At 38.5% G+C, this 5,822-nt stretch overlaps 2 non-coding genes across 2 annotated transcripts; both read left to right on the top strand.

The window, feature by feature from the left end:
• The first annotated feature begins 333 nt into the window (after positions 1–333).
• On the top strand, positions 334–405 carry TRNAP-AGG (transfer RNA proline (anticodon AGG)). The gene has a single exon. It is a non-coding gene; the product is annotated as a tRNA-Pro (tRNA).
• A 100-nt stretch (positions 406–505) lies between these two features.
• TRNAP-UGG (transfer RNA proline (anticodon UGG)) lies at positions 506–577 on the top strand. Its single transcript has one exon. It is a non-coding gene; the product is annotated as a tRNA-Pro (tRNA).
• The last annotated feature ends 5,245 nt before the right edge of the window (positions 578–5,822 follow it).

Genomic DNA, 5,822 nt, shown 5'->3' with positions numbered 1-5,822 from the left:
TCATAAATCAAACTATGGTACATTCAATACAACTTCATTTTCTTGTCATACGAAGCAAAATAGAAGAATTAAATCAAACAAACTGACAAACTGAGCCGAATAAATCCAACCCAACCCAAACTGATTAGTTTGATTCATTTGTTGGATTGTAGTTTATTCGATAACACTTGCATATTAGAACAATTCAACATTACATGCCTTACTTACAAGTAAAATACTAGACCATCAACTTTTTGTTTTATAGTCCAACAACCGCTCAAGAAAATAGATTTCAAACTTGAGAGAAAAAAATATATTGAGTAGGAGTTAAAAATGTTGCATCTATTTTAGAAAGGGCATTTGGTCTAGTGGTATGATTCTCGCTTAGGGTGCGAGAGGTCTCGAGTTCAATTCTCGGAATGCCCCTATGTTCATTTCTCAAAAGATGAGCCTTAGAGAAAGATAATGCTCTTATTAATATCATTTACTTGTGTACTCCACGATATATGTCTATAGTCCATAATAAGGGCATTTGGTCTAGTGGTATGATTCTTGCTTTGGGTGCAAGAGGTCTCGAGTTCGATTCTCGGAATGCCCCTTCAAAAGATAAAAATGACAATTTTGAAAGTAAAAAAAAAAAACAAAATGAAATAAAAATAGTTTGGTCATCAATGGGGGCTAACCTAGAGGAATTCGTGGCAATGACACAACTTCAACTTTATATAAATTTCATATATTGAGGCACAGAAAATATATAGACTAGCAATTAAGAATTATAGATTTGCTATAAAGGCATGTGGTCTAAGTGGTATGATTATCCTTTTGGGTGTGAGAGGTCTCAAAGTTCGATTCTCAAAATGCCCCCAACAATATTATATCAAAATGAATTATGCAAGATAATATGATTTAAAATGTGGTTTTTAAACATTGAACCAAGAAGATCGTCTCGAGCCGGACTTCGAAAAGAGCATTACACAAATTGTTCTTTGAGAAGAGCATTACACAAATTGTTCTATTATTGTATTCTTTCTCGGAACTTTTCAGTCAAATAGGTCTTGTTCTATTATTGTATTCTTTCTAGGAACTCAAATTGTTCTATCATAGCCTCTCCACCGATAACGAAGACTCCTTCGGCATCAATGTGCTCCAATGAAAGAGATCAGACCCTTTCCTAAACTAGAACCGGGCACAAAATGCCGAGGAGAAAGTCGAAAGCGAGCTCTTTTCGCGTATATGCAATCTCGAAACCCAATTAGCTCAAGGACTGTCTCCTCAACCCTGGCAAGTATGAGTGCTTGGTAAGAGAGAATGTCGAATGAAAAAGACATTCGATTACGGCAACATTCGCAATTACCAAAGTGCACTAAACCTAGTAGAGATCTTCGACCTAACGATAATGGAACTTCAAGCCCATTTAATCAATCCGCTTTGTACCTTATTGTTGACCGAATCGGATGCACGCCAGGCCTAAATTCTCTCTCAGTCACCCGGAGACGAAAGGAAGATCAGATCCGAAGTTTACGAATCGAAGAAAAAGTGGATCTGAGTTCTACACGCTTTCATTTTCAAAAGCTTCGCTTGCCTGCGGTACTTTATTCAGGATGTGCAACAATACGGTCATCTCTCAGCCGTGTATAGAGAATTCCTTGATCATTTCCTTGGCGGATAACACAAATGAAATCGCTTCCCTGACCGCCCATCTTATGAGTCCATTCTTGTCTTGTTGGTTTGTTGTACTATTCTATACCTCTCTCGATTGATAGAAAGACGTTCGGGAGCTGGGAGGGCCTATCGTGAGGGAACTTTCCTTTTCACGGTAGACAAAGGTAAAGCGGGAGCTGCATATGTCCACTGTGATCAAGGCAGAGCGACTCCATCTTTAAAAGATGTTGGTTTTATCAAAACTGTTAGATCCGCTTTCGTTAAAGAAAAAATAGGAGCTCTTGGTTTGGCCGATGCGATTCGTATGGCAATGCGGACTCGACTCATGATGAGGATTCTGCTTTTCATACTGCTGCTATGAGCCGAAAGAGCTGGTAAGCTATCTCGCTAAATGAAAGAAAAAAGCACGTACGCGTTGACCTTGTTACAAGGGGCGGGGGCCAGCCAAAGAAGGTTAGTCGGACTAGGTTAGGACCCTGATCCGGTTTAGCTATGTTCTTCCATGCGAGAATGTATGCGTATCGGTATCCTCTTTAGAACCGGTTGCTTCCTCTTTTTGTTTATACGTTTGGAGAAACCTGCTAAGCCTGCCTTTCTTATCAGGTGTGATTCAATCTTTCAGCTCAAACTTTCCTATCGTCCGACGGAAAAGGTAGGAGTACGACTACCTTTTCCTTTTCTTTCTCGAGCCATGGGATCATTCAGTTTCTACCAAAAAGATCACTATCTATTAGTTGCCGTAATCGAATGTATTTCTCATTTCACGTTATCTCCTCCAAGAGTTTCCTGGTCCGTAGTAGATGAAACCTTGGACTTCTATCGGACTTATAGCATTGCCTGGTGAGCTCGCCGTTGAGGGTTGGCCTTACAGGAGATCTAGCAGCCTTTCTTTCCCTACCTGGTATGCTTTCCCGCTTATTGTGCAACTAGCCAACTAGCCAAAGAGAGAGGGAGAGGGATCATGTCAATCAATTTGTATGTGCAGTTTGTCCGTCCTATACTTGCCTGCTTAGCTTTCTTAGCCAACATCTCCGGTTTCTCCCGAACCAAGAGGTCCTGCTTATCCATACCCAAAAGTCACACTTTCAGCCGAAAGACTGATTTTTTTCATAAAGTCGGTTCATAGGTCAAGAAAGAATGAAGCTGCTTACAGGGACAGTCATGCGATAAGTCTTTTCATACTCGCCTTTTCTTTAACCCTACTATCAACCTAGCCATTCTCGCTTGTTGCTTTAAGGGGTCTCCCCACTGTAGATTACTTGGATTGGTTCTCGCGTCCTTGTGCCAAAAAGGATGGGCGAGTTTGGTTTGAATGTTCATCGATTGGGTGGATCCATATGCTCCGGGGGGGGGGGGGGGGGGGGATGAGACAAGGTGTAGCGCAGTCTAGTCAGCGCATCTTTTTTGGGTATGTTGTCCGCTAAAGGTTTTAGGAAAGGGGGTACAAATTTTCTACATAGGTCATCTGTGGTCACAATCCTTTTAATTTGTGGTCACAATCCTTTTAAGGAAGATGCTCCCAAATAATCGTTGAAAATTAGCCTTTAAAGAAGTTTCACAAAGCAAGAAGAGGCAGAACAGAGAATAGGAGTGAGTCGTGCAAGGAAGAAAGAACTAGTAGGTTTAATTTGGGTTCGTTTGAACTAAAAAATGAACCAAAATTTTTCAAACGAACCCAAATTTAAGACTCACTAGCCCAAAGTCCATATGTGGTAAAAAAAAAAAACCTTTCGTGGCCCAACCCTTATTCGCAGTCCGCATCCAACAATTTCTTTTTCAACCTACACGTATGCTCCAGGCCAAACTCACGTAACTAGTCAGAAGATGCGGCCCACAACTGAACGGAAGACAAGTGTCACAATCGCACTCTTGCAGTAGTGAGACAATGATTATGTGACATTTGTTCTAATCCAATGAACAAGTCAACCATGCAAAATTTAGACTGAACGAACAATAGCAGTGTATGCTCGAATCACGTTTAGAAGAAATATTTTAGAAAACGTGAGCGAGGAAATACATTCAAAACAATTTCAAATAAAGCAATGTTATAAGCTAAAAGTGAAGAAACAACAACTGGTCACGTTCTCCTATAGTACATTTTGGGACATTTTAGTCCTGATGGGTGTAGATATGATTTTGAGGACTAATCATACACCCCGTATTGGCACAACAATAATAGTAAAGGCCTATCTAAGATGAAAGCAAGTAAAACGTGTTTGGAATGAGCATGCCACCATGAACCACAAATCGTTTACAGGAATAGCTGAGACATCTAACATGTAGCCACAGGCAACATGCCTTGGCCAATCATGACCGCGACATCTGCCCTTACACAATTTGTCAATATCTCTATCAACCGGCTCTTCATAAACTCAACGTTGTAGGATGAGGCCGACTTTAGGTCTCGCGATGCGCTTCTAGCTGATCTCAGTATTGAGGAGTCTTTTCCAACCTACTAGGAGCTATTGAAAATCAATTCACAGTTTGTTAACTCTTCAAGTCTTCTCTGTTGGTGTCTTTCCTACTTTCTTCGCTTGAAACAATTTCTTCTTTGCATGACGTCATACGACCTGCTTTTACTTGATGTTTTCTTGGTCGGAATAATAACATTTCAAGTTACTTACGTGGACAACAGGGTTAGTCTGTATCCATAGGAGCAATTGGATCCTATATGATGTCTTCCTTATCTTGTGGATAACTTCGACTAGTCCATAGAATTTTCGCACCAGTCTTTGGTTCTTGTTGCTTTGAACTCAAAGTTGATCTAACCTTAACTTATCATAACTCTCTATTTGCTTTGAAATTATCGTGGAAAGTACGGGGATCAATACCTTGCATCTCCAATTGAATTGATTACTACATATATTATTTCTTTTCAATTTTTTCTTATTTAGGACATAATGAGCCAGGATAGTTTTTCATTTTCAGATGACGAGATGTCTAGGACTTTGTGACATAAGAATTGTGGGGATATAGCTTAGATGGTAGAGCACTCGCTTTGCATGTGAGAGTTATGGGGATTGATACCCTGCATCTCTAGATTTTCTTCATATTCACTATTATTGATGATGGGAAATTTAGGGTTTTATGATGCAAGAATTGTGGGGATGTAGCTTATGATGGGAAATTTAGAGTTTTATGATGCAAGAATTGTGGGGATGTAGCTTAGATGGTAGAGCTGATTTAGCATGTGAGAGGCAAAGGGATATCCCCATCTTCAAAAGAAACTATTTGTTATTAATATTTTACTTCTATTCAACCTTTCCTTATTTATGACATAATTAGCGGAGATATTTTTTCATTTTCACTAGAATTGATAACGGGACATTTAGGGTTTTCTGATATAAGTATTGTGGGAATGTAGCTTAGATGGTAGATTGCTTGCTTAGCATGCGAGAGGTATGGGGATGAGATTGATACCCCATATCTCCAAAAGAAACTATTCGTTATTACTATATTATTTCTATTCAATTTTTCCTTATTTATGACATAATGAATAGCGTTATTTTTTTTTATTTTCCTTATTATTGATGACGAGATGTTTAGGATTTTGTGACATAAGAATTTTGAGGATATAGCTTAGATGGTAGAGTGTTTGCATCAAATGTGAGAAGTACTGGTATCGATACCATGCATCAACAAAGGAAACGATTACTAAATAAATTAGTTCTTTTAAATTTTTCCTTACTTACGACATAATGAGCAGGGATAGTTTTTCATTTTCAATATCATTGATGACGGGAAGTTTAGAGTTTTTTTATGTAAAATCATGGGAATGTAGCATGCGAGAGATACGGGGATCGATACCTCGCATCTCCAAAAGAAACTATTCGTTATTACTATTTTATTTCTATTCAATATTTCCTTATTTATGACATAATGAGTAGCGATATTTTTTCATTTTCACTATTATTCATGATGAGAAGTTTAGGGTTTTGTGACGTAAAAATTGTGGAGATGTAGCTTAGATGGTAGAGCGCTCGCTTTGCATGCGAGTTGTACGGGGATTGATAACCCGCATCTCCAAAAGAAAGTATTTAATTTGTTATTATATTTTTTCATTTTCACAATTATCGATGCCTCGCATCACCAAACCAAACTATTTGTTAATATTTTGATATTTTTTTATTTTCACTATTATTGATGATGGGACATTTAAGGTTTTATGATGTAAAAATCAA

This window comes from Cucurbita pepo, chromosome 16, assembly GCF_057944985.1.
Source record: "Cucurbita pepo subsp. pepo isolate OVF chromosome 16, ASM5794498v1, whole genome shotgun sequence".
Lineage (NCBI taxonomy): Eukaryota > Viridiplantae > Streptophyta > Magnoliopsida > Cucurbitales > Cucurbitaceae > Cucurbita > Cucurbita pepo.
Note: the sequence above shows the minus strand (reverse complement) of the source record. Positions and strands in the feature narration are given on the sequence as shown.